Source organism: Heterodontus francisci, chromosome 15 (assembly GCF_036365525.1).
Source record: "Heterodontus francisci isolate sHetFra1 chromosome 15, sHetFra1.hap1, whole genome shotgun sequence".
Lineage (NCBI taxonomy): Eukaryota > Metazoa > Chordata > Chondrichthyes > Heterodontiformes > Heterodontidae > Heterodontus > Heterodontus francisci.
The window spans coordinates 35428815-35451008 of record NC_090385.1 but is presented as its reverse complement, the minus strand read 5'-3'; the positions used below and the strand labels follow the sequence as shown (position 1 = coordinate 35451008).

Here is a 22194-nt window from a genome sequence, read left to right as displayed (position 1 = left end):
CCACTGGCGGCAATGGCAATCCCCGCAGCACTGACGCCACTGCTAGACAGTTCACCCCTCCGATTGTCGGGGTCTGCCTGCCTGGCCCTGGCACATTAAGAAAGTTTCCTCCCAGCCCTTCAAGGTTGCCTCAATTATGGAGGTGCCCTCTTCTTCCCCTTGCAGCCTCAGCAGAGGCCACCTCTATCAGCTGCCAGTTCTCTGACTGGGCTGGCAGCTCAGAGAGGCAAGCCGTCATCCTTAATGAGACGGTGGTCCCGGCGGTGGCCTCTGAATTGACTGCTGCCAGTAAAATCCCCTCCATGATCCCGCCATTCACCTGCACAAGCTTGGAACCTGCAATTGATCCTGGCAGAGGGACCCACGATGTGCCAGTAAAATTCTGGCCATAGAGTCATTATGGCACAGAAGGAGGCCATTCATCCCATTGAGTCCTTGCTGGCTTTCTATAGAGCAATCCAGTCAACCCATTTCCCTGCTCTACCCCCCTGAGCCCTGCAAGCTTTTCTCCCTCACATACCCATCCAATTAGCTTTTAAAATCATTGATTGTCTCTACTTTCACTACCCGCATAGGCAGCGAGTTCCAGGTGTTTACCACTCAGTGGGGAAAAATGTTCTTCCTCACTTTCCCTTTGCATCTCTGGCCCAAAACCTTCAATCTGTGTCCCCTAGTCCTTGTACCAAAAGCTAATGGGAAGAGCTTTTCTTTGTCTACTCCGTCCAAACCTGTCAGAATCTTGTACACCTCCAGCAAATCTCCTTTCAATCTCCTTTGCTCCAAGGAGAACAAGTCCAGCTTCTCCAACCTAACATTGTGACTAAAATCCCCCATCCTGGGAACCATTCAAATAAAGCTTCTCTGCACCCTCTCAAGAACCCTCACATTCTTCCTAAAGTGTGGTGACCATAACTGGATGCAATACTCTAGTTGTGGCCGAACCAGAGCTTTATAAATGTTCAGCATAACTTCCTTGCTTTTGTAATCAACATCCCTATTTATGCAGCCCAAGATCCCATATGCTTTGTTCATTGCTCTCTTAATATGTTCTGCCACCTTCAAAGATTTATACACATGAACACCAGGTTTCTCTATGCCTACACCCTTTAGAACTGCACCATTAAGTCTACATTGCCTTTCCCTTCCCCTTCTGCCAAAATCCATCGCCTCACACTTCTCTGCATTAAATTACATCTGCCACTGTCTTCCCATTCTGCTAGCCTTTTGCAGTCAATTGGTATCATCCTCACTCTTTTCCATACCTCCATGTTTGGTACCATCTGCAAATTTTGAGATTTTACTCTGTATTCCAACATCCATGTCATTTATATATGTCAAAAAAAGCAATGACCCCAGCACTGATCCTTAGGAAATACCACTGCCTACCATCCTTTAGTCTGAAAAACAACCATTTACCAAGACTCGCTGTTTTCTGTCCTTAAGCCAAATTTTTATCCAAGCTGACACTAACCCTTCTATTCTTTGAGCCTCAATTTTGTTAACCAGCCTTTTGCATAGTACTTTGTCAAATGCTTCCTGAAAATCCATATAGACAACATCTATTGCATTCCCTTCATCAAAAAAAAATCAATTAGATTAATCAGACACGATCTGCCTTTTCCATGCTGGTTATCCTTAATTAATTCAAACCTCTCCAAGTGTCTGTTGACTTTTTTCCCTCTGATTATTGTTTCCAATACTTTACCCACCACTGATGTTAAACTGACCCACCTGTAGTTATTAGGAATGTCCTTACACCCTCTCCCTTGAATAATCGTGTCACATTTGCCACTCTCCAATCCTCTGGCACCTCCCCCATAACTAGGGAAGATGGGAAGATTATGGCAAGCCTTTCCGTTAACTCCACTCCCAATTCCTTTAGCAACCTGGGCTAGAAGCAGGAAGAAAACTTCAGAGGCAAAAAGGCAATAGAATTGTTTCTCTTCACTTTTAAAATGTAAAACCTGCATTGTTAATGTAATTACATAATTTAGCAACAATTATGACAAATTAATGAACACGCTTAGCAGTCCATATTTATTTTCTCTATAGTGACATTACTCTGTTCTGATGTCTGTATGTATTCTGTGGGAAATATTCTGCACTAATCTATCGATTTTTATATGGTAAGATTTATGAAAAAAAAATTCCTTCCCTGCCTCCCATAAGCATTGATTTTCCAGTGTGTGAAATAGATTAGTATGTATGGATCTAGGTTGGCCTAATGTTCAGAAAGCCTTTTGGACTGTATGTCTTTGTACCCTGTGAATAATTGGGTACCCTCTGGCTTTGAGAGATCATTATTGTCTATTTAATTCTGTTCCACTTGCTCTAAACTAAACCTCCTTTCAATCACTTGGAAGTGTGATTTTATTGCTAATTATTGGGATTCTCAATGTGGTTAAGCAAAGCTGTCAGCAACCTCAGCACTTTTACCCTTTCTTAGGAGCTTTAACAACATGCATTGGCTATATTATGAGATCCGTCTATTGACATTCAGATTTGAACTTCAATAAATGTGTGTCTGAGAGGATAATGAGGCCAACCCGGCAGGATAAAGAAATGCAATGTCTGATTGCTCATATTACATATATATGTGGTTTGAAAGGTAATATTGAGAGGTTCAATAACTTGAACACTTGTCATCCAACTCTGCTGCAACTCATGAATCCTTCAGTGTGCTCATATTGAAATGAGGTGTTACAAGAGAAGAACTTCTACAGTCAGGAGTGTTCTGTGAATTGCTCCCTTACATACTAAAGTGACCACTCATCCATTTTCGAAGCTTACAGTCCAGTTTCAGGCATGGCCATTCAAATCAGTTAAGAAGTGTATGTTGATTGCCATTACTGTGAGATCACAATAGCTGCTAAATTCCTAAGAGGTACTAACATTTGTCCACATCTATATTAAAATTAGCCTAGTTTGAAGGTATTTCAGAAAAAGGCTGTGTGGATATGAAAGCAGACCATTCCGCATACATAAATAACCATTTTACGCATATGTGCTCTGGCCCATTTTGTGCATGCATATGTTTTTTTTTACATGCCCCACCCCAGTCCAGCTTTGAGCTAAATAACAGGTAATATGCACACAATTCATATTCAGAGCATTTCTGACAGTCTTCTATGTTGCATTCAAGAGGTCTGGATTGTATGTCAGCTTTTGGTATTTATATTAAATTTGTTTTCCATAAATTAGTGGAAAAATGTGTCAGGAGAGAGCGGCAGGGTTGGAGTTTTTATTATTATTCTTTCATGGGATGTGAGCATCACTGGCAAGACCAGCATTTCTGACCTATTCCTAATTGCCCTCGAGAAGGTGGTGGTGAGCCGTTTTTGACTGTGTACTATGGGGGATATTGGGGCCAGGATTTTACAGGCACCCCCGAGGCGAGATCAGATATATGGAGGGCATGGAGAATTGTGATGGGTGGCAGGGGCGGGGCAGGGAGGAGGGCCCGTCGCCCAGCCATCTTCCCGGGGGCGGGATAGGCCGACGATGGCCTTCCCATCCAGAGGCCAATTGAGACCCTTAAGTAGCCTATTAAGGGCCAATTAAGGACCTCTTCCCGCCGCCACTGGGATTTTACTTGCGGCGGGGTGGAGGGGGGGGGGGTCTCTGCCACACGGGGAAGATACCTTGTAAAACAAAGCACCCTCCCTGTGGGCTTGGGGTGGTCCTTCATCCGTGGTTAATTTGTGGCCCACAGAGTACCTCCACTGGGAACAACTACACCCTCCCACGAAACCGCTCCCCCGGACCACAAGACCCACCCTCCCCACCCCTCGCCAGGGCCTTCCAGACTGACCCCAGCGACCCCACCTCACCGACCTCTTCTCCGGGGTTCCAGCACTGGGCCTGGGTCCGAGGCCTCTGCAGTACCGGCAGTGGCCACCACTCCCAGTGACGCTGCTGATACTGGCCTAGGATGAGCCTGCAGCTCTTGGAGGCGGGATCCCTGTCCCTTTAATGTCTTGAAGGGGACGGGGATCCCGCCTCCTAAAACTTTGACACCAAAAGACTGGATGATCGCTCCGTGGGCGGGAGGGGAAAAAGGCAGAGGCGGGGTTACCCCCACCTTTTCGACCTGGCACCGGGAGCCCTGCCTCCAGCACCAAATCCAGCCCTGGACTGGCATCCCATTATATACTTCTTCCAATTGTTGTTTACATTGGAGTCATGTTAGTGAAAATCAGGAGAGATTTATAGCAGGTGATGAATCATCCATTTTACACTATCACCCAAAGTCAAAATTACCCCTTGTGTTTATAAATCTGCTGCTAGTGCACAGAAACCAGATTTAACTGCATGAATCCAGCAACTGGCTCATGGTCTCTGAACTGTTAGAATCTGAAATAAAGGAAGTTTAATATAAAAGCAGCTTTTAAATCTGGGTTTGTTCGATAAGTCATCCTTACCCTTTACTTAAGAGAATACCAAGTCAGTACTGCTGGGAATACTTTGTTGAAAGCATGGACTTGTGCCAGTGAGGCTTATCTTTGTCATTTTTATTTATTACGTTATCCTACTCTCTAATAAAATATCTGACACAATTTCTTCTTCTTACTGTTATCCTTCCTCTTCCTTTATTTTTATTTGCTGCCTTTTGTGTGTTTTATCCTGCTTTTCTCTCTTATTATGTTTTATTCTTTATTTCTCCACTGCCAATATTTCATTCATCATCCCCCTATTTAGGGTTCCCAGAACTCTCAGCTGAATTGTTCACCACTTTCTAATTCTATCCCTGGAGTGACCTCAGGCTGTCCTCCTCTATCTCTTTGTTCTGACCTTGTGATAAACAGATCTCGAGGCCTACTGCAACGCAGGTGCAATACATTTTGGCACCACTATTGTGACACCCCAATAGGTTATGTATTTCCAGCTGTCACTGTGATATTATCTTACATAGTTTATTTTCACTCTCTTAGCTTCTGACTTGTATTAGTAGAGGGATAGAGTGCAAATCAAAAGTGGTTGTATTGAGTTGAGTCAATGGGCTGAATTTTCCTCACCCTGTGGAGACAGGTCTGGAGGTGGGAGTGCCAGGAAAATAGGGGGGAGACATGGCAGGACGGCTTCCTGATGTACTTCCACCTTCAGGAGTACTTCCCAGGGGCAGGCACGGAAGAAAGTCAGCAGCCCACCCCAATGAGGCGGGCAGCCGATTATGTCTCTTATGGGCACAATTAGGGGCCATTTTCCGATGGAGACAGTATCTTGATTTCCATTGGGCAGCCCCCCCCCCCCACCCTGCTAGGTGGAATTTAGTCGTGCCAGCAGGGCTTCTGGCGCAGGCCGGAAAAGTGAGGGGAACCCTGCCTCAGCCTTTTGGAAACCACCTGGAGCGATTCTATGGCGCTCGGGCACTTAAGTGCTTGGCGCCGGAATCCCTGTCCCTTTAAGGATGGGGATCTTGTCTCCAAGGTCTGCCAGCCAATCAGAGGGCAGCAGCTCAGAAGTATCAGCAGCGTCACTGGGGAAAGTGGCCGTTGCCAGTACTACAGGAGGCCTGGGAGCAAGCCCAATGTTGGAGCCCCGGGTGAGAGATAAGTAAGGCAAGGCCACCGGGGCCAGTCTGGCAGGGTGGTAATGAGGGCGGGGGGTGGGTGTTACTGGAGGGTGGCCTTTGCTGCTGGGGGCCCTCAGTGGGTCACAGATTGCCCACAGAGGAGGAACCCCTGCTCAAGCCCACAGGGAGATCACCTCGTTTTACTGGGTAATCTTCCTGCATGGATGAGGTTCCCCACCCCCAACCCCTCCCAGCCACTGGTTTAATTCCAGCAGCGACGGGAAGAGGCCCTTAAGTAGCTACCTAAGGGCCTCAATTGGCCTCTGGGTGGGAAGACCCTCTTCGGCTCTCCCACCCCCAACTTAATCGCGCTGTGATGGGAAGGCAACAGGCTGTCCGTCCCCTGCCTTCCGTCGCAATTCTATGGGCCCCCCGCCTCCTAGCCCGTCTCTGGGGGTGCCGTTAAATTCAGCCCTCTGTCTGTCGAGTCTTCCAACTGTCTAGGGGAGGCCGCCCCGCAACAGACTGGGGGGGTGGTGCGGAGGGTCATCGGAGCTGGAGGCTCCATGCTACAATAAAAGCACTGCCAAGACAAAAGGCTGCTGCTGTGACCAAAAACAGTCCTGTGGAAGCATTCCCTCTTCACACTGATGGCCCTACCTACTGTGGGCCTTGTCAATCTAACATTTGCAGAAGGTGTTAGAGAGCGCATCCATGTTGATGCGCTGTCGCGTGCCCCTACCTGCCTCAGCAGCTCCTCTGCCAGGTGGGGCTGTTGGCCAAACATCACTGCGGGCCAACTGATTGGACTTCCCGCTTCCCTGGTCCACCTACCATCCTTAATTAAATAGGTCTTCTGGAGGCAGCATCTTAATTATCCACCTCCAGGAAGATCATTCATGCTCTCCCGCCACGGCCACTTCTGGATTCCTGAGCCAGAAATGAGGCTAACATTGGGGTCACATTGGAAAAATCCAGCCCAATGTGTGCAATTCTGGTTACCTAATATAAAGAAAGACTTGTATTCATAGAGCCCCTTTCATGACCTCAGGATGTCTCAAAGTGCTTTACAATCATTGAAGCATTTTTTGAAGTAGTCACTGTTATAATGTAAGAAATGTGGCAGCTAATTTGCACACAGCAAGATCCCACATACTGTAATGCAGGAATGATCAGATGATTTTTTTTTTCAGTGATGCTGGTTGTGAGATTAATATTGACCAGGATACCAAGGAGCACTCCTCTGCTCTTCAAATAGTGGCATTGGATCTTTTATGTCTACCTGAAAAGGATAAAAGAGCCTTGCTTTAATGTCTCATTTGGAAGATGAGACCTCTGACAGCACTCACTCAATACTGCACTAGAGTATCATCCTTGATTATGTGCTCAAGTCTCTGGAGTGGATCTTGAACCCATAATCTTCTGACTCAGAGGCAAGAGTGCTACCACTGAGCTATGGCTGACACTCAGTGGGAAGATATTAGTATGTTTGAGAGAATTCTGAGTGTCAGGGCTTTAAATTATTCAGAAAAGCTTTTTTCTTAAATGTTGGGCTTGTTTTCTTTAGAAAAGAGGAGACAGGAAGATAAACTGGTCCATCACACCTGCCCTACACTGTCATGGTATGACTTCTATACACCACCACTCCATCCACTTTCTACTCCACACCCTCCAGCTGTGCAATCTCCTGGAAGAGGCAAAACAACAGAAAAACAAACAGTAAGCCAATTTAGAAAAGAACTCTGGGAATTCTTCACTGACACCTGAATACCAGAGAACACAGAATAAATGTAGAAAGTTAGGAATATAAACAATAACCAGGCAGAGTGTGTTCACCTACACAGTAGCCAAGTTATGGAATACATTTCCAACATAAACCAGTGAAGTAGGCAATATTAATGGGTCAGGATACAATTAGATGCATTATTGCAGCAAAGGGAGGCTTTAGGGATATGAGGAGGAGGTAGAGGCTAAAAAAGGAAAGGTTTCTTGGGCTAAATGCCTTTTCCTACTACTGAATAGAAACATGTCTGTTAGAAGTGACTGAGAACGACTAAAATGATTATCTACACTCCACGATGGGCAGCTACACTTTGGTGCTGAAGCCTGACAAAGTTGAGGCAGTTAAATAATGCAAAAGCCTCAAATGTTGTTTCTTAGAGCTGGGATGAGCAAATTAATTTGAATTTAGATTCATATATTCAAATGCCATAATAATTATTTTTTTTAAATGTGTGAGGAATGTTCATAATGTACCATTATGTTCAAAGCATGTGCAGGATGAGAAACCAGCCACTAGAAAGTGAAAGCAAACTCAGCTACTGCACCCAGGAAGGATTTGTTCAGATTTAAGCAGCCAGTATTGTAGAATCATAGAATGATACAGCACAGATGGAGGTCATTCAGTCCATTGTGCCTATGCCGGCTCTTTCAAAGGACTATCCAATTAGTCCCACTGTCCTGATCTTTCCCGATAGCCCTACAGATTTTTCCAGTTCCAAGTATTTACGCAATTGCCTTTTGAAAGTTATCATTGAATTTGCTTCCATTACCCTTTCAGGCAGTGCATTCCAAATCATAATAACTTGCTGCTTAAAAAATGTTTTCCTCTTCTCTCCCCGGATTCTTTTACCTTAAATCTGTGTCCTCTGTTTAGTGACAATTCTTCCACTGGAAATTGTTTCTCCTTATTTACTCTACCAAGGCCCTTCATAATTTGGAATATTGTAAAGGAAAGCAAATCAGAAAATAGATCTCCCCCTAATAATTAGTGATGAATATAATGGCTGGTTTCTCATCCTGCAGATTCTTATGCTTTGAACATAATGGTACAATATGACCATTTCTTGCACAGTTTAAAAAAATAATTATTATAGCATTTGAATACATGAATCTAAATTCAAATTCAAAACAGCAGATGAATAACTCACGGGGAGACAATTCCTGTAGCTCCACCAACACAACGTGCAACAAATATATTGCACAACAGTGTGCATCATGGAATCTAATACAAGGTCCCCATGACACAAAGATCAGGCATATTGACCATTTTCCCAGAGCCATTACATGACCAGAACAGATTGAATACATTAGTCATAGGATCATTGAGTCATAACAGCACAGAGGGAGGCTATTCAGCCCATCAAGTCCATACCAGCTCTCTGCAGAGCAGTCTAATCAGTCCCATTCCCCGCTCTATACTTATAGCTCTGTAAATTTATTTCCCAGAAGTGCCCACCCAATTTCCTTTTGAAATCATTCATCGTCTCCGTTTCCACCACCCCCGTACACAGTTAGTTCCAGGCCATTACCACTTGCTGCGTAAAAGGGATCTTCCTCACATTTTCTGCATCTCTTGCCCAAAACCTTCAATCTGTGTCCCCTAGTCCTTGTACCATCAGCTAACTGGAACAGCTTATCTTAGTGTACCCCATCCAAACTTGTCAGAATCTTGTATACTCTATCAAATCTCCCCTCAATCTCCTTTGCTCCAAGTAGAACAACCCCAGCTTCTCCAATGTAACCTTGTAGATAAAATCCCTCATCCCTGGAACCATTCTGGAAAAATTTCCTCTGCACCCTCTCGAGGACCCTCACATCCTTCCTAAAGCGTGGTGACCAGGACTGGATGCAGTACTGTAGTTATGGCCGAAGCAGAGCTTTATAAAGCTTCTGCATAACCTCTCTGCATCTGTACTCAATACCTCTATTTATCAAGCCCAAGATCCCATTTGCTTTGCCAACGACTCTCTCAATATGTCCTGCCACCTTTAAAGATCTATGCACACGAACTCCCAGGTTTTTCTATCCCTGTACACTCTTCAGAACTGTACTATTTAGTCTATATTACATCTCCCATCCCTTTCTGCCAAAATGCATCACTTCACATTTCTCTATGAAATTCCATCTGTTACTTGTTTGCCCATTCTACGAGTCTATCTCTGTCCCGTTGCAATTATTGGTATCATCCTCACTGTCTGCCACATCTCCAAGTTTGGGATCATTGGCACATTTTGAAATTTTACTCTGTAGTCCAATATCCAAGTCATTTATGTATAGCAAAGCAAGCAGTGGTCCAAGTACTGAACCTTACCAATGTCTACCATCCTCCAGTCTGAAAAACAACCATTTACCATGACTTGCTGTTTTCTATTTTTTCAATTTTTTATCCAAGCAGACACTGACCGTCCTCTTCACTGAGCCTCAATTTTGTTAACTAGCCTTTTATGTGGTGCTTTTTCAAATGCTTCCTGTAAATCCATATAGACAACATCCATTGCTTTCACTTCATCAACTTTCTCTGTTATTTCATCAAAAAAATTAATCAACTTAGTCAAGCATGATCTGCCTTTTACAAAGCTGTGCTGGCTCTCCTTAATTAATTGAATCCTCTCTGAGTGCCTGTTGATTTTTTTTCCTGATTATTGTTTCTAAAACCTTACCCACCACAGATGTTAAACTGACCGGTATGTAATTGCTAGGACTGTCCTTACTCCCTTTCTTGAACAAGGGTGTCACATTTGCCACCCTCCAATCCTCTGGCACCTCCCTAGTATCCAGGGAAGATGCGAAGATTATGGCAAGCCTTCCACTATCACCACTCCCACTTCTTTTGGCAACCTGGGATGCAAGCAATCCAGACCAGGCGACCTATCCTAAGCATAGCCAGCCTTTCCAGTACATCCTGCCCATCAATTTTCACCTCATCCATTCTGATATTTTGTAAGCAGCCTCTTCCTTACTAAACACCAATACAAAGTACCTATTAAGTATTCTATGCACCTCCAATGGCAGCTAGACTGCCAGGGAGTTTAAATATTCATCCAGCCGCCGTTGGTAGAACCCCACAGTTAGACATGGAACAGGCAGAGATTGGCTGACTAACCAATAATATAATACTCCATGTGGGTGAGAAAAAACAATATGCTGTGGACATAAAGCTCAAATGCTACTTATGCAATCTGATACTTTTCTTAAAGCAATATGAATTGTTTAAATTGAGTAGAAGTTAGATTTTCAGTAATACATTAGAATTAATTGAATTGACATCAATTCAGAGAGAATCAATGCACATGGGTTTTTTTATTCTTTCATGGGATATGGGCATCGCTGACTAGGCCAGCATTTATTGCCCATCCCTAATTGCCCTTGAGAAGATGGTGGTGAGCTGCCTTCTTGAATCGCTACAGTTCTTGGGGTGTAGGTACACCCCCAGTGCTGTTAGGAAGGGAGTTCCAGGATTTAGACCCAGTGACAGTGAAGGAATGACGATATTGTTCGAAGTCAGGATGGTGTGTGGCATGAAGGGGAACCTGCTTCCATTCCATTTTACCTGCCGTGTACATTTTACAGCAAACCCATATTTGGTGTATACAGCCCGAGGGGTTTCCCATGAGTCCAGCCCCTCAGTTCACTTTGGTGGGAGGATCTTACACAGTGATCTTTCCTCATTGAGCCTTTGCAGTGGCTGCCCCAAGCTTTACTGCATCCCTCAGCACGTAGGCCTGGACCTTGGAATGTGCCAGGCTGCACCACTCGGTCGTGGGCAACTTTTTGTGCTGGAAGATCAGCAAGTTCCTGGCAGACCAAAGAGCGTCTTTCACCGAATTGATGGTCCTCCAGCAGCAGTTGATGTTTATCTCTGTTGAACAGGCAGATACAGAGTGCAGAGAGTCTGTGAGGAAGGTTAGACAGTTGACAGGGCAAAGTTGCAGCCAGTATGATGGGTTGAAGTGTGTCTATTTTAACGCAAGAAGTGTCAGGAATAAGGGTGATGAACTTAGAGCATGGATCAGTACTTGGAGCTACGATGTTGTGGCCATTACGGAGACGTGGATATCTCAGGGGCAGGAATGGATGTTGGATGTTCCGGGGTTCAGATGTTTCAAAAGGAATAGGGAGGGAGGTAAAAGAGGTCGGGGAGTGGCACTGTTAATCAGGGATAGTATCACAGCTGCAGAAAGGGAGGTCGTCGAGGAGGGTTTGTCTACTGAGTCATTATGGATGGAAGTCAGAAACAGAAAAGGAGCAGTCACTTTGTTGGGAGTTTTCTATAGACCCCCCAATAGCAACAGAGACATGGAGGAGCAGATTGGGAGGCAGATTTTGGAAAGGTGCAGAAGTAACAGAGTTGTTGTCATGGGTGACTTCAACTTCCCTAATATTGATTGGAACCTCCTTAGTGCGAATAGTTTGGATGGAGCAGTTTTTGTCAGGTGTGTCCAGGAAGGTTTCCTGACTCAATATGTAGATAGGCCGACTAGAGGGGAGACTATGTTGGACTTGGTGCTTGGCAACGAACCAGGCCAGGTGGCAGATCTCTCGGTGGGAGAGCATTTCGGTGATAGTGATCACAACTGCCTGACCTTTACTATAGTCATGGAGAGGGACAAGAGCAGACGGGATGGGAAAATATTTAATTGGGGGAGGGGGAATTACAATGCTATTAGGCAGGAACTGGGGAGCATAAATTGGGAATAGATGTTCTCAGGGAGATGCATGACAGAAATGTGGAGGTTGTTTAGGGAGCACTTGCTGCGACTGCTGGATAGGTTTGTCCCGATGAGGCAAGGAAGGGATGGTAGGGTGAAGGAACCGTGGATGACAAGAGATGTGGAACAGCTAGTCAAGAGGAAGAAGGAAGCTTACTTAAGGTTGAGGAAGCAAGGATCAGACAGGGCTCTAGAGGGTTACAAGGTAGCCAGGATGGAAGTGAAGAATGGACTTAGGAGAGCTAGAAGGGGACATGAAAAAGTCTTGGCGGGTAGGATTAAGGAAAATCCCAAGGCGTTCTACACTTATGTGAGGAACAAGAGGATGGCCAGAGTGAGGGTAGGGAGGGAACTTGTGCCTGGAGTCGGAGGAGGTAGGGGAGGTTCTAAATGAATACTTTGCTTCAGTATTCACTAGTGAGAGGGACCTGGTCATTTGTGAGGACAGCGTGGAACAGGCTGATATGCTCCAACAGGTTGAGGTTAAGAGGGAGGATGTGCTGGAAATTTTGAATGATATGAGGACAGATAAGTCCCCGGGGCCAGACAGGATATACCCAAAGATATTACGGGAAGTGAGGGAAGAGATTGCTGCGCCTTTGGTGATGATCTTTGCATCTTCACTGTCCACTGGAGTAGTACCGGATGATTAGAGGATGGCAAATGTTGTTCCCTTGTTCAAGAAAGGGAATAGGGATAACCCTGGGAATTATAGACCAGTCAGTCTTACATCGGTAGTGGGCAAATTATTGGAGAGGATTCTGAGAGACAGGATTTATGATTATTTGGAAAGGCATGGTTTGATTAGAGACAGTCAGCATGGCTTTGTGAGGGGCAGGTCATGCCTCACAAGCCTTATTGAATTCTTTGAAGATGTGACAAAACACATTTATGAAGGAAGAGCAGTGCATGTGGTGTATATGGAATTTAGCAAGGCGTTTGATAAGGTTCCCCATGGTAGGCTCATTCAGAAAGTATGGAGGCATGGGATTCAGGGAAAGCTGGCTGTCTGGATACAAAATTGGCTGGCCCATAGAAGTCAGAGGGTGGTAGTAGATGGTAAGTATTCAGCATGGAGCTCGGTGACCAGTGGTGTTCCACAAGGATCTGTTCTGGGACCTCTGCTCTTTGTGATTTTTATAAATGACTTGGATGAGGATGTGGAAGGCTGGGTTAGTACGTTTGCCAATGACACGAAGGTTGCTGGAGTTGAGGATAGTGTGGAAGGCTGTTGTAGGTTGCAACGGGATATTGACAGGATGCAGAGCTGGGCTGAGAAGTGACAGATGGAGTTCAACCTGGAAAAGTGTGAAGTGATTCATTTTGGAAGGTCGAATTTGAATGCCGAATACAGGCTTAAAGACAGGATTCTTGGTAGTGTGGAGGAACAGAGGGATCTTGGGGTCCATGTCCATAGATCGCTAAAAGTTGCCACCCAAGTTGATAGGGTTGTTAAGAAGGCGTATGGTGTGTTGGCTTTCATTAACAGGGGGATTGAGTTTAAGAGCCGCGAGGTTATGCTGCAGCTCTATAAGGCCCTGGTTCGACCACACTTGGAATATTGTGTTCAGTTCTGGTCGCCTCATTATAGGAAGGATGTGGAAGCTTTAGAGAGGGTGCAGAGGAGATTTACCAGGATGCTGCCTGGACTGGAGGACATGTCCTACGAAGAAAGATTGAGGGAGCTAGGGCTTTTCTCATTGGAGCGTAGAAAGATGAGAGGTGACTTGATCGAGGGGTACAAGATGATGAGAGGCATAGATAGAGTGGATAATCAGAGACTTTTTCCCAGGGTGGAAAGGGCTATCACCAGGGGGCATAATTTTAAGGTGATTGGAGGAAGGTTTCGGGGAACGTCAGAGGTAGGTTCTTTACACAGAGAGTGGTGGGTGCGTGGAATGCACTGCCAGCGGTGGTAGTAGAAGCAGATACATTAGGGGCATTTAAGCGACTCTTGGATAGGTACATGGATGATGGTAGAATGAAGGGTAGGTAGTTAGTTTGATCTTAGAGTAGGTTAAATGTTCGGCACAACATCGTGGGCCGAAGGGCCTGTACTGTGCTGTACTGTTCTATGTTCTATGTTCTATCTCGGTGTGCGTCCCTGGAAACAGCCCGTAGAGCACAGACTCCTGTGTTGCAGAGCTGCTTGGGAAGAACTTGGACAAAAACCACTGCATCTCTTTCCACATCTGCTTTGCAAATACACATTTCAGAAGGAGGTGGGCAACTGTCTCTTCCCCACCACAGCCACTTCGAGGGCAGCATGTGGAGGGGGCGTGCAGGACGGGTCTGACGGGGAGGGCCCTTCTAACCAGCAGCCAAACTACGACTTGGTGCTTGTTTGAAAGGTATAGTGATGAGGCATTCTGCCAAATGACTTTGGCAGTCCGCTCGGGGAAGCATCTGACAGGATCCACCATCTCCTTTTCCCATAGGGCTTTGAGGACATTCCGTGCAGACCACTGACTGATGGATTGGTGGTCAAAGGAGTTTTCCCGCAGAAAGTTTCCCATGAAGGATCGGTGATATGGCACGGTCCAACTGGATGGAGCGTTACACGGTAATGTGGCCAGACCCATCCTTCGTAACACCGGGGACAGATAGGACCTCAGCGCGCAGTGACACTTTGTGTTTGCTTACTGGGGCTGTACAGCTGCACACAAAGGTGGTCATCAGGATGAGGGCAACGTTGGGTGCATTTTTCCTGCCCTTATCCAGAGGTTTGAACATCGTGTCCCTCCGGACCAGGTCCATTTTGGATCTCCAGAGAAAGCGGAAAATGGTTCGGGTGACCGCCACAGTGCAGGAGTGGGGTATGGGCCAGACCTGCGCCACATACAGCAACAACGCGAGTGCCTCGCACCTGATGACCAGGTTCTTACCCACAATGAAGAGAGATCGCTGCTCCCACATGCTCAGTTAATGGTGTACCCTGGCTACTCGCTCCTTCCAGGTTTTGGCGCATGCCCCAGCCCTTCTGAATCATATCCACAGCACCTTCAGGTAGTCTGACCTGATAGTGAAGGGGACAAAGGATCGGTCGGCCCAGTTCCCAAAGAACATGGTATCACTCTTGGTGTAGTTGACTTTGGCTCCCGAGGCCAGTTCGAACTGGTCACAGATGTTCATCAGTCTGCGAATGTTCAGCGGATCCGAGCAGAAGACAGCGACGTCATCCATGTACAGGGATGTTTTTACCTGAGTGCCTCTGCTGCCTGGGATTGTCACCCCTCTTATGCCCTCATCCTTCCTAATGGACTCAGCATAAGGTTCAATACAGCAAACGAACAAGACAGGGGAGAGAGGACAGCCCTAACTGACTCCAGATTTGATTGGGAAACCTTCTGATTCCCACCAATCGACTGAGACTGTGCGACTGATGTTTGTGTAGAGCAGTTTGATCCAATTGCAGATTCCCTCCCCAAACCCCATTTTGGAGAACACGTCCATCATGTAGGTGTGCGATATCCTGTCAAAGGCCTTCTCCTGGTCCAAGCTGATGAGGCAGGTGCCCACCCTCCTATCCCATACATAGGCGATCGTATCCCTGAGTAGCGAGACTATCAGAGATCTTCCTACTGGGTACAGTACAGGTCTGGTCAGGGTGAATCACCAACTCCAGAGCTGACTTGACCCGACTGGCGATAACTTTGGACAGAATCTTGTAGTCAACATTAAGCAGTGAGATGGGCTGCCAGTTTCTGATTTCCACCCTCCTCCCCTTCCGTTTGTAGATGAGGGTGATGATGCCTTTCCTCATGGATTCTGACATGCTGCCGGCCAGGAGCATACTCTCATATACTTCCAGCAGGTCCGGGCCGACCCAGTCCCACAGAGCCGAATACAACTCAACTGGTAAGCCGGGAGTTTTACTCATCTCGAAGGACGAGTCAGCTCATCCAGAGTTAGCAGTTTGTCCAGTCTGTCCCTCATGCTGTCATCTGAGACCTCCGTGATAGATGACAGGAAGGACTGGGAAGCCGTGCTGTCCGTGGGCTTGAGTTTGTACAGCCCAGCATAAAAGGATTTGCTGATCCTTAGTATGTTGGACTGCGAAGACATTACCGAGCCATCCCCTTCCTTCAGGCTGCTGATCCCAGAGCTCTCTCTGTGCACCTTTTGGAAGAAGTAATGTGAGCACGTCTCATCCTGCTCAATGGAGCGGACTCTGGACTGGAAGATGATCTTGGAGGCCTCCGCGGCAAAGAGCGAGGCTTGCTAGCTCTTCACCTCTTGTAGATCCCCATCGATTGCTGCCGGAGCAGATTTTGCATTCTTTTCTGGAGTCGGGACATTTTCCTCTGTCTCTCTCTCTCGCCCTCTGAACACCTTGGAAGATAAAGAAACTCTTGATGTTCTCTTTGATTGAGTCTCCCACCAGTGAACTGGAGACTCAAAGAGGGGTTTCACGGTTCTCCAACCTTTGTAATACCTTTTGAGCTCCTCAATGTTCTCTGGGGTTAGCAGTGTAGCATTGAGCTTCCACGTCCCCCTGCCAACCTGCTGGTTGTCCTGCAAGTGACAGTCGGCCAGTAGGAGGCAATGGTCAAAGAAGAACACTGGATTGACGTCGGTAGATCTGACCATGACAGAATGGGACACAAACAGGAATGTCAATCCTGGAACAGGCAGACCCCTCCGATCTTAACCAAGTGTATCTATGCTGCGCTCTGTCTGCAGATTTGCTGAAGACGTTGTGCAGCTTGGCATCTTTTACTGTTTCCATTAGAAATCTGGACCTAGCATCCAGTTTGCTGTCGTCACTGCCGCATTGTCAGCTGCATCAATGATGCATTTGAAGTCACCGTCTAGAATGATGGGCCTGGATGTCACCAGCAGCAGTGGGAGCTGCTGGAAGGCAGTCAGCCACTCGCTGCACTGAACCGGGACGTGCACGTTGATCAACCAGAGCGGAACATTGTTGTACATTACATCTGCTGCAAGGAGACGACTGCCCATCACCTTCTTAACTTCAGAGATGGTGAAGTTACCTCCCCGCAGCAAGATACCCGGGCCGGAGGAACGGGAGTCATTACTCCCTGACCAGATCGATGGCCCGTGGGACCACCATCGTGACCATTGCCTGTAGATACTGAGGTGTGGTATTCCACACTCCTGCAGAAACAGCAGGTCAGCTTTGACCTTGGCGAGGAAGTCTAAGGTTCAAACACATCACATAGTGGATTTAATGCTATGCACTTTAATCGAAGCAATCTTTAAACCCATTTTTAAGTTAGTTGTTGCTTCCCACACCAATCATCCTTGCTAGTCCCAGTCCTTGGGTATGTTCCTGCATACCCATAGTGTACGCAAGCTTTTTCACATTCATTGGGCTCAGCAACCCCTCCTGGTTTCTCATGGAGGGTTTGTTCCGCTGGGGTGACATCAGGAGGAGGGGGGGGGGGGGGGGTGGTCTTGTCGGCAGCAAGGCTTGGGCTGTCCTCTGCTGTTGGTGTCTTTCCCCTCTGTTCCTCCTCGAAGACATCACTGCCCCCGGCTTCCCGGAGCTGGAGTGCGCAAGACGCTTCTTTGCTGTCGGTGTCCCGGAGCTGGGGTGTGTTGGGCATGTCGCTAGGTTCGACGCTTTGGGTTTGGAGCGCTTTGGGCCCGTTACAGCTTCCAGTGCCCAGGAGCTGGGTGGCTTTATCTTCCAGCTCCTTTGAGTTCTACCGCTTCTTTTGCAGGCGCCGTCGTTCGGCCCTTCCTCGTCCAATGAGGAGGAGCAGCCGTAGTCTGTCTCAGATGGTAGCCTCCTCTTGCCACTGGTTTGGGTGGTGGCCTGTTCCTTTTGTGGAGGTTTTTTCTTTGTGGTTTTCCTTTGTACCACTTGCCACTGGCCAGTTTGTCCATCTGCTGCCTCCTCCTTCATTGATTCTGTCTGTAGAGGAGGGGTTTCTGGGCACGGGGTAGGTGTTGGGCCGCTGGTTGCAGCTGCCTCCCCTTTCTTCTCCTTCTCAGGTAGACCTTCCTCGCTGTGGAGAGGGTTGCTTGCCTCCTCCCCAGCACCAGACGCATTCACCGTTCCTTCTCTTGGCCTTTCCTTGGACCTTGATACTTGAGCATAACTGAGGCAGCATTTGGGGCAGGTTTTGTAGAGGTGGCCTGCTTCATCGCACAGGTTGCAGCATTTACTCTGTTTACAGTCCTTGGTCTGATGGCCTTCCTTCTTGCAGATGACTGTGCTGCAGTTAGCTGCCACGTGACTAGATTTGCCACAGGTGGGACAAACGCTGGGCTACCCCGCATAGACCAAGAAGCCTCGACTTCCCCCTGTAGCGAAGCTGGAGGGAGGATGGACGATGGCTCCGTTGGCATCGACCTTCAAGGTCACCTTGACGCTTGCTGGTCCAAATCCCAAATGGGTCCTTGACATCAGTGCTTCTGCGGCCACCTCAACATACCTGACGAGGAAGGTATGTACACCCACGACAGGAACCTGGGGGCTATAGAGGTGAATTGTCACCACCCAGTCACGTTGCGACGGCAGCGTGAAGAGTGGCTCCACTGTGAGGATCGACAGCGGTGCCTGGTTTCCCTTCTCCTTGAACACCTTCAGGAACTTAATACATCCCGCCACGTGCTAGAACGTCACGTCGAAATATCCACTGCTGGGGAAGTCCTGCAGGTAGAAGGTGTCCGCAGCTTGGAATCCACAGCCTTCAATCAGGATTTTCTTAATGGAGAAGGTACAGTCAACAGGTGCACCTCCTTCCTTATCCTTCACCACCACCCGAGCGGTGTTATGCACTCCCTGGCCTGAAGCTGTAGAATTGGTTTCAGCCATTTTACTCAAAACCTACCTGGAACAGGATCAAAGGCCACTGATCATGATTTCTTCACCTGTCGCAGATGCATCTGTCCATGGCAGTATTGGTTGGAGTGACCACCGCACAGTCCTTGCAGAGACCAAGTACCAACTTCACACTGAGGCTACCCACCATCATGTTGTGTGGCACTACCAGCGTGCTAAATGGGATAGATTTTGAACAGATCTCACAATAGCCATCAGCAGTGCAGAATTGTATTCAACCACAATCTGTAACTTCATGTCCTAGCAAATACCTCACTTTGCCATTCCCATCAAGCCAGGGGACTAGCCCTGGTTCAATAAGGCATGTAGGAAAGCATGCCAGGAACAGCACCAGGCATACCTAAAAATCAGGTGCCAATCTGATGAAGCTACAACACAGGACTTCATGCATGCTAAACAGAGGATGCAGCATGCTATAGACAGGACTAAGCGATCCCACAAACAATGGATCAGATCTAAGCTCTGCAGTCCTGCCACATCCAGTCGTGAATGGTGGTGGACAATTAAACAACTAACCAGAGGAGGAGACTCCACAAATGTCCCCATCCTCAAAGATGGGAGAGCCCAGAATGTCAGAGCAAAAGATAAGGTTGAAGCATTTGCAATCATCTTCAGTCAGAAGTGCCGAGTGGATGATCCATCTCAGCCTCCTCCTGAGATCCCCACCATCATCTCTTGACGTGATATCAAGAAATGCTTGCAGGCACTGCATACAGCACAGGCTATGGGCCCTGACAACATCCCAACTACAATACTGAAGACTTGTGCTCCTGTCTAGTCATATCCTTAGCCAAGCAGTCCCAATACAGCTGCAACACTAGCATCTGCCCTGCAATGTGGAAAATTGCCTGGGTATGTCCTGTCCATCAAATTCAGGACAAATTCAATCTGACAAATTATCACCCCTTCAGTCTACTCTCACTCATCAGCAAAGAGATGGAAGGTGTCATTGGCAGTGCTATCAAGTGCCACTTACTCAGCAACAACCTGTTCACTGATGCTCAATTTGGGTTCCACCAGGGCTGCTCAGTTCCAGACTTCATTACAGCCTTGGTCCAAATATGGATAAAAGAGCTGCATTCCAGAAGTGAGCTGTGACATCAAGGCAGCATTTGACCGAGTGTGGCTTGAAGGAGCTGTGGCAAAATTGAAGTCAATGGGAATCAGAGGGAAAATTCTCCACTAGTTGGAGTTATACCTAGCATAAAGAAAGATGGTTGTGGTTGTTGGAGGTCAGTCATCTCAGCTCCAGTACATCACTGCAGGGGTTCCTCAGGGCAGTGTCCTAGGTCCAACCATCTTCAGCTGCTTCATCGATGACCTTCCCTCCAACATCAGATCAGCAGTGGGGATGTTTGCTGATGACTGCGCAGCATTCAGTACCACTCGTAACTCCTCTGACACTGAAGCAGTCTCTGCCTGCATGCAGCAAGACCTAGACAACTTTGATAAATGGCCAGTAACATTCGTGTCACAGAAGTGCTAGGCAATGACCATCCCCAACAGGATAGAATCTAACCATCTCCCTTGACATTCAGTGGCATTACCATCGTTGAATCCCCCACCATCAACATCTTGGGGGTTACCATTGACCAGAAACTTAAATGGACCAGCTATATACTGTGGCTACAAGAGCGAGTGACGCACCTCCTGACTCCCCAAAGCCTGTCCACCATCGGCAAGGCAAAAGTCAGGAGTGTGATGGAATACTCCCCACTTGCCTGGATGAGTGCAGTTCCAACAACACCAAAGGAGCTCAACAACACCCAAGACAAAGCAGCCCACTTGGTCAGCACTCGATCCACCACCTTAAACATGCACCCTCTCCACCACTGGCACACAGTGGCAGAAGTGTATACCATCTATCAGATGCACTGCAGCAAAATGTTGCAAGTTTAAAGACCTCAAAAGGTGACACACAAGTGCCCTTATGCAGCCCATCGTATGTATGTGTGTAAGTAAATGAGCATGCATCAAGCACCTAGCTTGAGCAAGAAGGATTTTATGTGTGAAGATCCTGTAAGATTTTAGTTGATGACAGTTTCAGTCTGTGCTCTGAATACAGGATATGCATTTCAAGAGTAGTAAGGTAGGCTGTGTGCTCTGAATGGAGCAGCATTAAAAGAGTAACAGGTTCTGAGGATAACTTTAGGGCAATGAATACTTGGTATTGCAAACTGTAGTGTAGCTGTACCTTGACACCTTTAATCTGGACTGCAATTTTCATGCAAATTTGCGAACAGGTTCACGAAATGATGCTGACAGAGATCTTCCAAAATCTTGTTAGACCACTTTTTTTCTGGGGAGGGTACCCTTCAAAACCAAAGTGGGCAGCCCTTCTTTGCCTCACTTCATCCAGCATGACTTCAAGTGTAGTATCTATGAATCTTGGCAAGATGGGCAATAACTCTCCATTTTGCATGAAAAAGCAGTTCTGTAGCATTTCATTGTTTAAAGTAAAAAGGCAGTCCCTTAAATGCCCGAAGCATTCCCTTAAATTTCTGCAAGTATGGCCCCAGGAACACAATTTATGTAAATCACAAATATCTGGCCGGAAAGGGTGCGAGAATTCCATGAGCGGGTTCATTGCATGTAATCTGAGTGTGACTGACACAAACAAGATTTTCTACCCTAATATCCTTTCACGTTCCCGACCTGGGCTCCAATTTAAAAATTAACCAATATCAACATTTAACTAGTATCGTAGTAACACCATGCTGCCATTAGGAAAATTCCATTTATAGCTTTTGTAATATTTCTGTTCAAATTTTGCATGAGGCTTTTTTGGGCAGAGATTCTGATGAAGTTGGAATCTGATATTTGCTGCATTGGCACATCAAGTTCAGTTTATTGTTAACACTTTGCATTGTAGAGGTAACTGGATGCATGGAGGAATACTTCAAGCCTTCTATTTTATTTAAATATACTGGTCTTCGTTCAATTAGATGGCCAATTTTGCAACAATTCCTTTTTCTGATAAAAAAAAATACCCAGATAAAAGACAGTGAATACTTATCTTGGCAGGTTGTTAAAAACACATAAAAGGTAAGGAACGAAGTGCCAGGGAATAGAACACATTTCACTTCAGACACACAAGCTCTGGTGGGAACTTGGATGAGAATCAAGCAGCTGGGGGGCCAAGGCAAGCAGCAAACTGTTCTGACCTCGCCACGGTAAGACTGGAAGATTTTAATGCTTGGGCATTATCACTATGCCCCTTTCCCATTGCATACCTGAAACCAATGGGTAGGGGCCAATGTTCCCTCTAAGCTGCACGGGCACGCAGCAACCTGGAAGTCCCTGCGCAAGCTGCGCACAAGTTGTCCCTTGAAGTCGCTGTTGTGCACGGCTGCGCAGAAGAATGTAAAGGGGCTGCG

At 46.8% G+C, this 22194-nt stretch overlaps 1 protein-coding gene across 9 annotated transcripts in view; it reads left to right on the top strand.

Annotated features, from left to right (window-relative positions):
* The window catches only part of tenm1 (teneurin transmembrane protein 1), a 1688122-nt gene that overhangs the window by 1297171 nt on the left and 368757 nt on the right, over positions 1–22194 (top strand). The gene's annotated exons all lie outside the window — the stretch shown is intronic.